Source organism: Strigops habroptila, chromosome 10, assembly GCF_004027225.2.
Source record: "Strigops habroptila isolate Jane chromosome 10, bStrHab1.2.pri, whole genome shotgun sequence".
Lineage (NCBI taxonomy): Eukaryota > Metazoa > Chordata > Aves > Psittaciformes > Psittacidae > Strigops > Strigops habroptila.
Window position 1 is genome coordinate 6,282,965 of NC_046359.1, and position 17,057 is coordinate 6,300,021.

Sequence of the window (17,057 nt, forward strand, 5' to 3'; positions counted from 1 at the left end):
GGTGCTACTGATACATAACCATGTAACTCAATAGCAAACAATAATTTCTTCAAAAGTACAAATTTATGTAATTTTAATTATTTTGGGGAATCCATCACTAGTTATAAGTACTCTAAATTTTAAATTGGATTTACTGCAGTCCTTACAAGGTATTTATTCTTTGTGTCCGGGAAGCTTACATGGTCACAAGAAAGAGAGATTTGTTTTCAGGCTTAAGAGCGCTTACATTCTTTGGGTAGTGATAAACCAGACTTGTATCTTATTTTCTTTTCTTAGGTGAAATTTGTTATATATACAATAGAATTTCTTCTCTGCTGATTTCTTTAAAGTCTTTTAAGTACCGTGACTTGATGACAGGCCTCTACTGCCAACAGAAGAGTGGAAGTTGCAGCTGGGGACTCTGTGTAGGTGAGTCGTAGCAGTGGATGGAAACTCTATAAGGCCAAAGTTCAGCCTTAAGAAGTTGGGTACCTAAGCTCTTTCAAAGATCCCAGTCCAGAGAATTAGAATATCATCTTTAGTGACATCCTTTTCAATCTGTGCAGTTGACAAAAAAACCCCAAACCAACAAAACAATCAACCAACCAAAAAAAAAAAACCCCAGAAAACAAACCCAACACAGATTTAAATGCAAGTTCATGTTTTGAGAGGCAGCAAGAGGAAGAAGGAACAGAATGCCCAAAACCATGGAAAAGTGGCTTTCATAACAGTGACCACAACTTAACAAAGTCATTGGCCCTTGTGAGTTTCCACCTCATCACCTGCAACCTGTCAGACCATTTCAGTTGCAATGTGTGCTCACAACCATAATAATTGGGGGGGAGAGTGGGGGAGGGAATAGTGTAAGAAATAAGTACTGAATTTCCAGGTGTATTTTCATAGAACTTAAAGGTTTTCTTTTCCTCCAGTGCCAGTGCCAATGAAGTCTCTGGAGACCAACAATACAAGTATTTCTTCTGGAGCAGAAGACAGTTATGCCACTGGTGGCATGACCTTGTCCCTCAATTATTCTTTGTTTCCTGAGGTAGGTTAATGCAGTCCATTGTTTTCTGTTTTGTTGTGTGGGGATTTTTTTTCCTTTTTCTGTAGAATCTTTGTTGATGCTAGAGGGGAAATGATGAAGAGCTAGCTCAAGCTGAGATGATGAGAAATGTGGAAAACTTTACTCCAAGGCTGTTTTTCATGATTGATTAAATAGAAACAACTGGAGCAATGAGACTACTGCTAGGCCTGCATGTCATCTGCTGTTCACATGGATTAGTGCTAAGAATGAAGAAATTAAATGGATGAAGCTCAGAAATGTAGACAGTACCCTGGAACACTGCTTATGTAATTAGTTGAAATGAAACTCCTAGAACTTAAATTAATATCTGGTGCTGGGTGTTGTTTCTAAAGTCACAGCTGTTGCTTTATGAGGAGGGAGGCAAGGGGAGGGAGACTTCAGTGTTGCTGTTCGTGCTTGACTTGCTGCAATAATACCAGATCTCTGAAATTAAATCACAGCCTCAAAGTATGGCCTTTTCACTGTCCATCAGCTCATATTGTGTTGAAGGCTGGGAATGGCACAAGGTCACCAAACTTAAAAAAACATACAAAAAGCCCTTTAAATGCTTACAAGAGAGAAAGCACTGAGGTTTAGGAGAGAAACTTTTGCACCAATAAGCTCATTCAGATGAACACATCACCTCCTAATCCTAAAAAATTGAAGGCCGTGTGAGACATGGCTTCAGACCAGTTTAGTGGCTAGACAAAAATGAAGGCAAAATATCAAAACAAATAGTCATTATACCCAACATGGACTACAGTTTCCAGTGTTTTGTCAGATTTTTTTCCTCCCCCATTGCCTTTCTCAACTCAGCGGCCCCTTGAAGACTTTATACATCAAATCATCTACCTTGAAGGCAGGTAGGGCCTGACTTCTTGCCATTGTCACCACCAGCAGTTTTCCTGTTCACTCTAAGATCCCGGCAATGACTTTCTTCTAGCTCAGTTCTTTCCTTTGATCCAAGGAATCTAAAATTCCCCACACAAAGCTTTGTTGGTCTTTTGAAAGAGTGGGTGATATTCGAGTGGTTTACTGACCCCAACCTTACTATTGAGAAGAAAAGATAATACTCACAGGATGGCCAGAGCCCATTCAGGAGACCATTTTATTCATGACCTAGACCAAGGAAAAGTCTGAAACCTTCAGGGAATTTTAAGTACAGAGGCTTAAAAGTAGCTGAGAAGTTCCATGTGTCTAAGAGACAGTAATGGATACTAATCACGTAGAAGAACCAATAAGCACACTTGCAGTCACACATTTTGGTGTTCTAAAAGCCTAAAAAATTGGGTTTTTAATTCACATTGCAAACCTCACGGAGGGTTTTTAAAAATCCTAACCTCCAAGCCTGGCCTTCAAGCATGTTTCATCCTTGGTGGAAGACACTGGAGGTGCTTGAACTACCAAAAGATTCTTAAGCAACAAAACCAATCAGAAAGTAAATGTTTTGGGGTTTGGTGTGTCTTTTTTTTTTTTTTGTTTCTCTGAAAATACTCATCATTTGTGATAGAAACTCTAAAATGCTCAATCCTAATTAAGATACAATTCTGTGATACTTAGGTGATATGCAAAGAAATTGCATTACTGTGTTACCTGTCCAGCAAAATTCTTAAGATACTCTTCAGGCTCTGAAAGAGGAAAGAGTCTCATGGGACAGTTTGATAGAAAGGAGAGTGATGCTCTGCTTATCCTATTGACAGCTAGAAAGGCAGCAGCAATTTTCCTATTGAATTCAGACTGCTGTATGGTAAATGCTGTTTAAGCTGCAAGTGTGAAATATGAATAGAAATAGTTTGCATCAGTAAAAGCATTGCTGACCAAAGGACATGTGCTTAGGCAGCACAGGTTATAGAAATGATGTCACCCCAGGCCCTGCTGTTTTTAGCAATTTTAGATCTAACAACAAATCAAAGGAAAGGTTTTGTTCATCTTGTTTTGTGAACAAATTGTAATTTGTATTTGTATAGTCCAGCGGATTATGGAATTGGGATTTGTAATCAGATCGAAACAAACACGTCTGCAGCACTGGAGGAGTCCCTGTGTTTTGTTTTGCTTCCTTGTCACTTAGTAGCTCACTAAGTGAGTAGCTTACTGCAAAATGGTACAGAGATGACCAAAACATTTGCCATATTCAGGGCTAAACACACAAGCCACTTCTTTGACCTGCTGTCTGGAGAAAGAGTTAAATGCAACTTTTCCACACTCAGTAGTTCTGGGAGGTGCAGGGATGTTATTCATCTGTATAAGGACCTCAATCAATAAATTGTGAGACAAAAAGGAAAAAACCCCACAACCACCTAGCACAGAAAGCTCTGCTGAGGCTGCATTCAAGGTCCTTTTATAACATAAATAATAAAAGCAATTTCATGAATTGGTGACTGAAAAGGACATAGCTGTATGGAGCAATTATTAAAGTGGATGAAAGCAGGTTTTCTCATGGGGACCAGCTTAGACCCTTCACTAGGACTGTGCAAAGCTGTGGGCTGGAGGAAGGGACAGAGCATTTTGTAACCGGCAGCAAGCTCCCTGGTGAAAGGAGGGCTCCTGGTCTTCAGAGTGAGCCTTAGTCACTCTTCTTGGTCTTCAAAGGTGGGGAATGCCAAGGGAATCAGTAAAAATAAAAGAGTTTGCTACACTTTGTCTATTAAATTCAGCAAATGCTTATCAAGTTTTTTTTATTTTCAGGCGGAAAATTATTGGTTCAACCCTTCTGGGGTTGGAGGAAGCTTAACTGGGGCTGGGAAGCCAACATCAGACCACGGAACTGGAGAGAAAATCTGAATATGGCAGAAACTATAAAAGAGTGAGAAGGTAGGTGACTACAGAGGGAGTAGACTGCCTTAGTGGCAATGGCTGAGTGTGGTAAAGCATGCAGGTGCTGGGAATTTGGGGGTAATCTGAAAAGCATGGTTAATAGGTTCCTGTCTGGACCTTCTAGGGTCCTGGCAGGAAGGCAGAAGAGATGAGCGCAAGGCTGAAAGGTGTGAGGTGCTGCAGGGGTAGCTGGTGAGATGAGCTGCAGGGCAGAAGGAGCAGCAGGATGGGTAAGGCGGGGACACACCACTGCTCCAGTGGTGCCCAGCAGTACCCAGATGGCCGGCCCAGGGCAGGCAGGGGCAGCAGTGCTGGCAATGGGCACTGCCGCTTCCCACTGTGTGGGAATAGGGGCAAGGAGAAAAGGTCTGCCTTGTAACCAGAACTGCTCCTGCAGCATACATACATACAAAGCAAAGCTATTTTGTCTTAAGTGGCTTAAATTTTCACTGTCCAAAATAGGAACGCAATCTGTTCTGGCCTGTTTGTTATGTTTCAGGTTAGCATAAAAATGTATCAATCTTATAGTCATGAACCGTGAAGGATTAGCATAATTTAGCATCTAAAGTTCAACTTTCCATCATAGCTGTCTGTATTTCTGTTCTAGATTTGAAAGGAGGAAAAAAAGAAAAAATCCCTTTGTTTTAAGCCAGTTGGTTTTCTCTCAAAGGATTTCTTTCCGAATAAACCGTGCTGACCCATCTGCCCACAGATCTCTGTAGCCTGAAGTGGATTAACTTTCCATCTGCTGTTATGCCAGCATTTACTATATTTCCTATAAATTTTTAAAAGCAGAGAAAAAGGAAATGGCAACTGGGAAACCTCCAAGCTCTTATCCTGGATTAACAGATTTTGGAGGAAGTTTGATGGAAAATGGACAGCAGGCACAGCTTTCTCTATCAGCATGGCTTTAATTTGGTACAAACTTTGTTAAATGTTAGTTACCATTAGTTCTATTTGTGAAGGTCCAAACTACAGGTGTACACTCCTAATAGGTGAATAAATAATTATAAGTAAAATAAACAGTACACAAACTTGGGCATGGCAACCGGGACACAGCAACACAAATTCGTAAGGAGGACCACAAACCCTTCAGCCTGACACAACAGACTTCGCCGATAAGTGTGACAAGGAGGGTTGTGAGTGAAGTGAATGGGATCCAGACTGCCTGTCTCTGTTTTGCAGAAATCTGAATTAGCTTGTCAGATGGAAACCGTTAGGAGACAGTATGATTATAATACTTTGAAGACAACTCTAAGGAAAAACCTCCTCATACAACCAACACATTCAACTCTTGGGTGTTGCTTAAGTGCAAAGCAGCTGTGTGAGAGCCCACACACTGCTATGGATTGACGAACTTCACTTACCCTGGGGAAAACTGTATTTTTCAGAGTTGATCCTACCAAGGGTGTCTGTTCCAGCACAGAGTGCAGCATTTATGCCACCGTGCCACGGAGGTCTTGCTCTGAAATGCAGGGAAAGCACAAATGAAAGCATAAAAATGTCTGTACATTCATTTTCCTGGGGTCACAAACAATTGCTTTGCTTGACATGAAGACTTAATGTAGCGCCTCAAATCCAGAGAAAGAAAAGAAATGGAGGCTACCCAGTGGTATTGCTGGAATCTGTCTCTGGGATAGCTCCTGATTGTTTTTGCTTTTCTCTAATGGCCTTTGATTAATTTGTTGTCGGTTTTTTAATTTTTTTTTATTTTTTTTTTTTGCTCATAATAGCAGTGATTATACCACAACAGGGAGGAAATCCAGGCACATGTGGCATGGACTGTGTTGTCCTTGGCTGATGGAGGAGAAGCAGGGCTAAGCTGGTAGTGTCCCTGCCATCCCCACTTGTACGGAGTCCAGCCCTCCTGCCCCGCTCCCCTCTTCCCTGCCTGCCCTTCTCCTCCAGGGAGCGAAATGGAGCACCTCAGCCTGCCCAAACCATCCCGTCACCCCACAAAGCTGGCTTCATCCCTGCCTGGCTCCCGGTGAGATTGCGTCTACCATTTCAAATAGCAGCTGTGTTGGCACTGCGGTTTAAGCTTGCAATTAAATTGCTGGTTGAGGTCTTTCATTAAAAAATGCCATGGGATTACGAATGATCACAAGCAATCAAACAAAACAGGACATCCCTAGCACAAGAGGGCTGCTGGTGCTTGGTGGTGTGTCAGGGAAATTGTTCAAGTATTTAACAGCCATGATACCATTTACCTGCTGTGATTTAATGAGATTATAGCTCCACAGGCAGGAATCTTGGTGATATGTAGATATTCAAGCATGTGGATAGGCACTCAAAAGCAATGCTCAAACTGCTAGGCTCACAGCGAAACCTGTGAAAATTCGGTGTTTAAGTGCTCCTGAAAATTCCTGAAGAAGCAAAGCTTTACAGGTAAGCACGACCTCATTTCCACTAATTTCAAAGGACATCAAGCAGCCAAATTTATTTGAGGATCTGGTCCTAACTGCTTTATGACATGGGGCATAAGATGGAGCCAGATGCTGAGCTTGTGCTTCTTTGTGTTTTCAGTAGCAGTGACTATTTGTTTTACTGGTGTACGTAGGGGTGCTAAAGGCAAACTCCAGAATGATTTACATATGGGCACATAGATTTGCAGATCATGCTTGGATTGACTGGCACACTGTTCTCGTGGTATTCAGAACTTGAAGAATTAGAAATATTTACTCTCTATCACATCTGCACTTGAAAAGAAACATCTAAAACTGGTTTTTTTTTTATATCTGCCAAAAGAATTGAAACTAACAAGTTGCTACTTTGTGGCTGGCATTGAGGAGTCTACACCCTGTATGTCTTCTACCAGCTAAGCAGCTCTGCTGTAGTGCACAGAACTATGTAAATGAGTTTGGGATAGCATAGGGACACTCTGAAAGAAAAACACAAGCAGCTCTGTGAGAACACAGTCCATTCTAGGGATACCGTGTTAGCAAGTGGGAGCTGCAACCCAAGTAAAATTCCTGAGTAGACTGAAGCAAGGATGAGACACAATACAAACTCCACCGGGCTCTTTCTTTCCCAGGGGACAAAATGTGATTTATTAATGCCTGCAGTAGCTGCTTGTGGCAGAAATATGTCAATGAGTACTACTCGTATGGAAAGTCAGCAGAACTCCTGTCTCAGCAAAATCATTTGAGAATAGGGTTTATCATAAGCCCCTGATGTTACACACTATCATATCAAGGCGATGAAAGACATTAATTTCTTTTCTTCAGAACAACTGCAGGAGACATACCTGATGGGTTGACGGCCTCACTACGTGCGGGGGAAAAATTCATGTGCCTCTTTTGTCAGGAATGCATAAGTAATCATTTGCACTTGTTCATTCTGGAAGAGAGAAATTGTTTGCATGCGAGCAACAATAAATTAGACATTTTAAATATTTGATTCTCTGCTGTCAGAAAAATGTCATTACAAAAGCAGTTTCCAGTAGCTAAGATTTGCAATAGAAATTCAAGCCCTTTTGTGGAAAAGGTCTTGGATTTAAGGATCTCATCTTTTTCTATAGTGGAAAAATAAGTAAGAACATTGTCTATTTAGGTGAATCTATATGCGTGATAAAAACTTTATAGGCTTTTCAACTGGCTATTAGATTTAGAATGAACCTATTTAAGCATCGCTGTTCTTCCCCTTATTCGTAGCTGCAATGCTGGATTTTGCTAATGCGCATGGTTGGTTAATGGGGTTACCACAACATTGAACGAATAATTGTCAGAAACAGGGTAAATTGTTTTCTCAGTAGTTTATTGTTACCATTACTGTTTTGAGATGTATATCAAACAAAGTTACCTAAATTGCCTCTGAGAACCTCATTGCATCATGATGGATTCCTATAATTTAGCTGGAAAAACAGATTGCCTTGTGGTCCTAACAGACTGTTCTGCTTCCCCCCCTTCCAAGTCAATAGACATTTTGGTTTTGTTTCTGAATAAAAATTTAACAGTTATGCTACTTCACCTTCATCACAGAGCTGTGACTGTAAGTACTTCAAGCAGACTTTCTATGTTTTTTAATAATTTCCCAAGGCAAGAATAATTATGCAGGTTATAATCAGACTTTCTACAAAAGACATTATAGTAACCCTTATGAAGAGGGCATGCGTGTATAACTGAATGAAAATACAAATATGCAAGGCTAGATTGAGTCCTGCAGTAAAAACTTAAAGAATGTTTCTTCTGGAATGCAGTTATATAAAAATGGTTTCTGATTTCCAACTGAATAGCTCCTTACAATATCCAGTCACATCTGCTTAGTTGTTTGAAAGAAATTACTTTTATTGCCTCTTGCCCTTGAGATACAGTATGTACCAATGCCATTTTAGTCTCCTTTCAGTGCAGAACCACATCTCGCAGCCAGAAAGAGACAAAAGACTCCAACAAGCCCTTTCAGACCAGTCCAGCTCTCCTCTCGCCCCACACTGGCACACATGCTATAAGGATGGTCTTTCTCTAAATTTCGGTTTTTTTGGACAACTTATAATTTATTGCAAGTATCCAGAGAGGTAAACTGACAGGCAGCTGCATGTTGGGGTGATATTTCTCTCCTGACAACACTAGATGGACCCAGACATAGGAAATAATGTGGTATCATGAGATATTTTTGCTGAATATGATGCTTTCAATTGAGCATCTTCAAGCCTGCTTCAGCTTTAAATCTGAATTTGCCAGATATAACAAGGATTTGACATTGACCCTTCACCTGACAGTAATACTTTTTTTTATCTTTTAATAACATACAGTGGTACTGCGTTGTGATTTCAGGAAGCTCTTTGAGTAAATAAATCATATTCATCGCCTAGAGAATAACATGGCTTCCCAGAGTCTATAAACATGAGAGATGAGCTGAAAGATAGGCTTGGAAAAGTTTTCAGCCACCTAACAGAATCTTTTTTAGGAGTACCTTGCTGCACCAGCTAGGAATTCATATCTAAAATGATATATTTAAAGGTAAAGTTGTTTATACAATTTCTTGAATTGATTTCTTGATGCTATTTGATCCAAATATATTGAGGGTTTCAAACTGGGTCTCTAGCCCAGTTTCTCAGGACAACAAGTTTTATGTGCTTGTATAGTCTAGCTGCCTATGCCGAGAAAATTGCTTTTGAACTTAAACTTCGATTTACAGTTTCACTTAAACTTCACCTCATGCTAAAAGCAATCCCTTCCGCATTCTGACTCATTCTCTGGTCATCAGCAGAACGAGAAAAGCAGATGTACTTGTGCTATCAGACCCTCAACCTATGGCGGAAATGCTGAGGTGTGGAGAGTTTTTGGTCCAGTCTGAGCAGAAATGGGGGTAGGGAAGGTCACTATCACACAGAAATCAAGCTGTTAGACAATGATGCCTTCAAACAGAAAATGAAGACCGCACCACTAAAATTGAGGAATTTAGGAATTTTGTTCAAAAGGCATTTTTGCAATAGGTTTCCAGAGTAAATAGGCATTGCAGTGCAAAACTAATACAGGCATCAAATGCTGCACGTACCTCTGGGTCCTCCCAGCAGAGAGCAGCACAGACTTTCCTCCAGATCCAATTTTGGATGACAGCTGCCACTTAAAGGGAACTTTGGTTGGCATCTGGTGGTAGGAATGAAACACGTCCAGCACAGTAGGACAACAAAAACTTAATTAACTGTGGGCTAGCTCGGGAAATTGGCTGGCTGAGGGGAAGCAGCAAGATTTGTCTGGAATTTGTGGAATAACCTCAGTTGAAAAAAAAACCCAAAACCAAAGCTCTGTTCACTGGCACAGGTTGCCCAGAGAAGCTGTGGCCGCCTCATCCCTGGCAGCGTTCAAGGCCAGGTTGGACACAGGGGCTTGGAGCAATCTGGTCTACTGGAAGATGTCCCTGCTCAGGCAGGGAGGTTGGAACTAGATAATCTTTCAGGTCCCTTCAAACCCAAACCATTCTATGATTCTATGATAAAATGTTTTAGATGAGGGGCTGGAGGGGTGGAGCATGTGCATACTGGCCAGCAGAGAAGGGTTTCCTCTGCATTTGGAAAGTAAAGGTAGAAAGACACACACAACATTGAAGAACTGCAGACTGAGCTTCACTCACAGCGCCTACATATATGTCTTGATATTTCTAATGAGATTTTTGGAACTGTGTTCAAACTGGAAGGGAATATTTTTGTGTAACACAGCGGAGAATAATTACTGACAGATTGAAACGAACGGCACACGTATTGTACCATTTATTTTATCAATTGAATTCTATGATTTGTTCCTCATCCTACAGTCTCGTAACAGCATTAAGTGATGATTGTGTGCTAGCATGGGTAATCAGAATGAAAATGAGCCTTTTTCAGTTGAATTAATTGTGTCTATTTATTCTGCTTCCAATTCAGTTTTTAGCTATTATTTATAGTCTATTTAAGAAAGATTGCATCTCTTCTGGAAAACCACTGTCTTCAGCAAAACCGCTGTCAGAAATAAGAGCAGTTTTACAAAAACTGAAATAACGCAGCATTTCTCATTTCAGTTGGATGTGCCTTCCATACTTAGTTTCTGGCTTGAAAAGAAAGCCATTATAGTCAGATAATAGTTTTCCCAGCCAAAAGCATGCACTCATATGGAAAAGATTGACTGTTAAACTCTAGCAAAATCTGTAATCTACACACAATGACATTTCATAATAGCAGCCTACGCTAAGTAAAGGCATTTTGTTTTTGTTTTTAAAAACTCCTGAGAAACCACAGGATTGACATATCTGAACCCAGACCAAGAGCCTAACGTCTCATTGTGCCTTTCACAAAAGCTGACTTATTCAGTGCTAGAAAAGATTGGGACAGTTGTGTCAGAGTTGTTGCAATATGGCAAAGGACACTATCTGTAAAACCTTCATCTTACGTACGAGCTGTGCTTATTATCAATCAACCATACTAATTGCTAAATGACCCAAAGCTCACTTTGTTACAGTCAGACCTTAGTAAAAATCTGCACTGTTGCCTTCATTATGTGTTTTAAGGAAAATTTTCCCCTTGCTCTAACTCTCAGCCCCCCCGATGGGCAGTAATCACAGGTCTGTGGAAAGCATCGTCTAAGAAGCAAGAATTTCCTAGCAAACACAAGTTAGAGGTGAGTAGGATTATACAAGATGCAGCATCCCCAGTGTTTGAGTCAGTCAGATTTTGGGCGACTCATGTGCTAGTGCTGCTGTTCCTGTCCTTGGGGGATTTTCCTCAAAGCTTGAGAAGTAAAAGGCTTGTGTCCATAGTTGGTCCTCTGTTATACTTTGTTGGGTAGGGGATGAGTTTAAAGTGAAAATTAATAGCATGAGTTGGAAGAGCCAGAGAAGCCAAGCTGCTTCCCGCAGGTCTCCAGTGATGCCTGTTTGCAAACCAGGACACTAGGTCTTGGCAAGCAAAGCCTGGTTCTGCTGTGCACTCAGAGCAGTGACTCTCCTCACACAGACCTTTCTCTTCCCTTCCCAGGGTGTCCTTGGCCCACCTCCTGCACCTCCGAACTCGCCAGCTGCTCACCACTCACTGTATTGGCAATCCACAGGCTTCTTTTCTTCTCCCAGTCCCTCCCTGTCCAAAACATAACTGCACCCTGCCTGGGCTCCAGCAGAGCCAGCTGGGCCCTGCCCAGGCCCCTCCTGTGAGAGTCACCACTGCGGAGCCAGGCACCCTCCAGCTGTTCCCTTCCTGCACACTCCAGCACCTCGCGGCCACATCTGCATCCTGCCCCACACCTGGGAGAGGGACACAGAGAAGGAGCTGGCCAGCACCAACCATGCAATATCGTACCCATCCCACCCTGCACCCTCTCATCTCTCCTCCCAGTTTAAGCACCACACTCTTCACCCACCTGATGGAAAAAGGGTGTCTCTTCACGAAGAGACAAAGTCTTGGAGGAGCTTTCCTCTTCTGCAAGGCTTTTCTGGTATGTCTCTATTCCTGTGGACCAGCAGCATTTATCCACAGGGCACAAGAAGCAAGTAAAACCCACCACAGTGAGCTGCCATCCTGATCCACACAAAAGTGGAGGACAGGTTTGGGGAAAGCTTTTCCTGTAGCTCACACACAGGTAAGAATCATTAAATAAAAAAAGAGCTGAGGGTATGAATCTTTTAAGTGACCCCATCAAAGAAAAAGTTTCTGGAGACCTGTATTTTAGTTATACAGGAACTTCTTATGGGAAGTTTTAGTACGGCATACACTGCTTACTGTATTAGTCAGGTGTGCAAATGACTAAAGGATAATGCTATTGGGAAGACATACAACTCCCAATTGCCTATGCAGTAAATCTTCCAGTGGAGGGGAAGAGGAGTCTGCAATTTCAATCATCCTTAATGTGCTTCGATGTACCAGCACAGCTTTTAATTAAAACTATGGAGCAGGAGGGGGGTTTATTTCACTCCAGAGCAGGACGGGTGGTAATGATGAGAAGGGGAGGGCTCTTTACTTATTAATTTGCAATATTACTAGTATCCCTCCCATGAACATCCATCTGGTGCCTGAAAGCCACAGGGCTTATTACTTACAGGGCACGTTCATTGCTGAGCCTGTGAATTTGCTGCAAATCCCACTGTCAGCAACCCGGTAGCCCATGAAGCCCTTGTCTCATGAGTCTTCAGCCAAAATGTGACACTTCACTGCAAGCTCTGGGAATAAAGGTAAAAATCTGCTCCTCTGTCATGTGCATTGCCTTCAGGGAGCAAGAGTTCCAAGGCAAGGCAGACCTGCAGAACAGCAACTGTGAAGCCAAAAGCTGCTTGAAGGGCACTCTGCAACTAATAATTTCTTCACATGAGAGGGTGCTTGCACCTGCAATGCCCTTTGGGCAGATGTGGCCACATGTCAGTGCATGGAAGGAAGCTGCACACACTGTGCCTTAGTTACACTAAGCAACATTACCAGTTAATTTGAGCCACAGCAGTGTTGGGTTTGTTGTTGTTGTTTTCTCATTAAAAAAAATCTATATAAGCAAAGGCTGATTAATTTTAACCTTCCCTGCTAAAGAAACCCTGAAAGAAAACCTGTCTTTGTGTTCGGTTCAGAGCCACCTTGGAAAACCTTGGGGGTCAAAGCCCTGCTGTTAGCATCACAGCAGCCAGCAGGACAGCACAAGGGTCGCTGAATCACCTCTTACCAACCATGAAGGCAAGAAGCCCACTTTTATCACTTTGAGGAGGACAGAGATCCTGGTTTGGACGCTGGGGAGGAGGCAGCGATGTCAGACTCTTGCTCTCAAATTCCTCACTCCTGGTGGCAGAGCCCTGCGGTCAGTGCACTCCTCACCCTGGCTGCCAGACAAATTTGAGGCCTGTCACTCCTTGGCTGTCACAAGCTTCAGTGCTGCTCCAGGTGTGACTGTGTTTGGAAACATGTGGCCCGTAATTGGTGGTGTCTGTAGATGAAGCGATGACTGGGATAATGTGAGTCCTCTGGTCCAGCAGGTGTCTCCTCGGGCATCAGTTCCAGCCACTCTCACTAGGCACTGACGATGGGGCTGCCTGCTGCCTCACACACTCTTTTTTGTACATCGCTTCTAAAGCAAAGCCTGTTGTATACATCCACATGACAGAGCTTCGCATCAGTGCTCGTTTAGATCCTTTCCTCTGGTTCCGACAAATGTCATCCTGCACAAGGCAGCCATAAGGATAATTTTGAAGCCTGCTTCATAGCGCTTGTTGCCTCCCCCTGCGCTGCCTTCCCTTTGCTTCCCTTTGTGTTTGCTGCTTCTTGACAGCAGCAAACACAGTTTGTCTCCATGTTTATGGCCTTCTCAGCACTCTGTCCCCTTCCAGAGCTAGCATTGCTCCTTTAGTGGGATGCCAGATCTCTCATGACTGGTGAACTATGCCAAACACTATTAATCCTGGTTAGATTTTTTCAACAGTCCCACTTCACTTTTTCCACTGTTGTTTATGTCAGGGAGCAGCTCCCTATCAATGCCCAGACACTTTTAATGCATTTTAAATGCATTCTTAAAAGATTTCTTTGCCACAATAGCTGCAAAGTTGTGGCAAGAAGAGAACCAGTGTTGTGCCAAAGAGCTCAGCTAAACCTCATCTCCTCACTTCTGCCTCCTTGCCTCTCTGATCTAAATCAATCATTCTTTTACCAGGCTGAAACCTACGGAGCCAGGCTCAGATCAACATTTTTTTCCATGTTTTTACACCACCTGTAATGATAAGGTAGCAGACCATGAGTAGGCCTCTCAGCAATGCAGCAATACACACAGTTCATGCTCTGACTGAGAGCAAATCACCACCTTATAGTTTATAATGCAAATGTAAAGAAGTTCTTTTGAAGAGCTACTGGAGAAATTTTAGGCTATTGCTTGGCATCAGTCTGATGGAGGTCTGCAGCAAACAGCGTTATTCACATCAGCATTGCTTTTTCCCCAGATTAAATCACCAGGAAAAGGGTTTTCAGGCTTGAAATTGGCTCTCCAGAATCTGGTACTGTCACTGTTTATACCTAGGAAGACCATATCTATTCTTTGCTTGAAGCTCTGTATTAAAGCTCTCGGTAAACTACGCATCCACCTCTGACTGACACTACAGAATGACCCTACAGAGTGCACAGGGAGAGATTTCTGGTTGTCCCTTAGGGCATAACCTGCCAAATACATTCAAGTAGTTGTGATACTAGTATCAGAGCCTCCTAGCCAGCAATGATTTGGTGTTTTTCAGTTCTCCTTTACTTGCAGGGAGAGAAAGCTTGCACCAATGACTACAGCCCACAAGCAACTTGCCAAAATTGGTGCATGCAGCATGGCTGGACTACTGGAGAGGAAGCAGCTGCTTCCAGAACAGTAACAAGAGCAAGCAATTGCATATCAGATATTTAGAGCCAAAGCAATTAGTGGCCTTTTGCAACGGAAAGAAAGCTCTAGAGGTCAATGCAGCTTCCACCGATCCTGCTCTGGCAACAAATTACATTTAAAAATGTGTAAAAAGAAAGTTTTCTGAAGAGGTTTAACTGAAATAGTAGAATAAGAGAATTGATTTCTATCTCCCCTGGTGCTTCACAGATTTCTTTGGAGAGATGCTGGGAACTCTAAAACCCAATTAGAAACTGCTGTGCTTAAAGACAAAATGGGAAGTAGGGGTCTCCTAAGTTCACAGCTAGAAATGACTCTGAGTTTGAGTATATTAAAGAGAAAACCTGATATAATGACCTTGATTAGTCCTTTTTTTACTAATTTTTTTCTAATCCTTTCTATAGGACATGGATTTAAAAACAAAAAACAAACCCAAAAATCCTGTCCTTCCTTATCTGAATTAATATTAGGTTGTGATATACAACTTGAACAATAGGCATGTACATACTCAGTCTGAAGACAGTAACTGTAATGAAGAGAAGCCTCGCAAGGGCCTGGCCCACAGTGCTGTGTGCTTCAAGATCCTGGAGCTAAAGGGACCGTAGGTGGTAGGTAGCACTCTGACATTCAGATAAAAGGTACTTACTGAGCTGGTGCCAAGACACTTGCAGGTGCCCAAGAGAGTTAGAAGATACCAGCTTGAAACAGTTTTCTGTTCACTCCCACAGGGAAGACTGCATTCCATGTTATTCTTCCCAGGAGTCTCTTGTGCCACAGAAATCATAGTTATATAAGATTTCTCATTATGTCTGCCTAATTAGGCAAAGGAATCGGTAAACTTATCAAAACATAAGCACAGCCGGACATTTTGATTACAAATGATCTACTCTCTGAAGCCCTGCTCACACTGTGACTGCAGCAAGATGCAGAAACAGTTATCTGCTCCAAAACACAACATCAATCTTCTTTCTCTTGACTGTGGCTTTGCTACAATCCTCTATCACCCCTTCTGAGTGGCTTTGTAGTGAACCAACTCTAAATGAGTATTTGAGGCTAAAGAAGTGCTCCCTAGGTCTCAACCAGCCGGGGGGGTACAGCTCCCTCATTTCCAAGCAGCCTGAGCACAAGTCTCAGCCCAGACTACCTCCTGTGGCTGACAAATACTGACAACCGCGCACTACAGCAACTGGGCAGAACTCTGCTACTATAACAAGTTACATATGCAAGCCCCCAAGCCCTTACTAAGGGAGCATTAATTACGCATTCTGAAAAACCAGGCAGGCAAACTAGAGGGTGAGAAAATGGTGTTTGCTGACATTCTGCTCTCACAGTGTATCTCAGTGCAAGACTTTGGGGGAAAGCATCCTATTTCCTTACTCCAGACTGGGATGCCTCCAGCAAAGCTGCTACCTTGTCTCCAAAGAAAGAGGAAATAGCCACTGCCTCTTGCTTGGCTGACTCACAGCCAAGGGGGCAGCAGGAGGAGGGAGCAGGCATAGCTAGGGTGCCACCGAGCACCTGCAGGACAGTGGGCAACAAGGGGGTTGGTTCCCCAGCCTGCATGAAGACTGCCTTTGAAAGCTGGGATGCAAGTCTAGTCTCTGTGTCTGCACTCAGTCCTTATCACTGCCCAATTTACAGTCCCTCTGTACTGGACCTCAGCTGCCCACTGTCAGGTCCTTATGGGGTTTCTCAGCCTTCTCCTGGGAAGAGCTGACAGGGACCAGTCCCAGTAAGAATCTGGCTAAGGAAAACTTCTAGAGCATGGCACAGTTTAATACTAATGGGCATATCATTGTGTGTCTATAGGTCTTACATGCATTTAATTTACTGGATGCTAGCACCGGAACTATCATAACAAATGATGTGCAAAGGGACCAAGTATTACGTAGGTCTTATCAAATCCTGGCTTTCACTAGATCAAGGGCCTTCACTTTGCAACCTCAGTCTGACAATCCCCGCTTCTTGTCAACCCACGGACTACGTGCAGTCCCGCTGTCCCCATAAGGAGGGAGCTATTCCTCCTATGTTATTCGTGATGGCAGAGATTACCAGAGCTAGTGTTAGCCCTAATCCTAGCAGGAGGCAGTGTGACATCCAAATACCTTCTGTCCAATTCAACTGAAGGTAAAACATTTTTTTATTCCAATGCATCATCCTTTTTATAGCTCCATGTGCTGCAGAGCTTAAAGTTCAGAAAACATAACTATCCGCTATTAAAGGGGGAAAGAAAAGAATCAGAACAGGAAGGCAGGAGAGGTCTGGAACCAGCAGACTTCCCGACAGATGAAACTACATCCTCGTTACATCAAGCACATAATAAAACAACCAGCACTGAAATATTTTACTATTTGACATAATGAGTTTCCAAAAATTTCACTTCTCAGAATTGCTGCTCCAGCATGTCTTCA

General features: G+C 42.7%; 1 long non-coding RNA gene across 1 annotated transcript; it reads left to right on the plus strand.

The window, feature by feature from the left end:
- Positions 1-276: 276 nt before the first annotated feature.
- LOC115613664 lies at positions 277-7,815 on the plus strand. Its single transcript, XR_003993461.1, has 4 exons — positions 277-408; positions 909-1,024; positions 3,728-3,853; positions 4,464-7,815. It is a non-coding gene; the product is annotated as an uncharacterized LOC115613664 (long non-coding RNA).
- Positions 7,816-17,057: the final 9,242 nt, after the last annotated feature.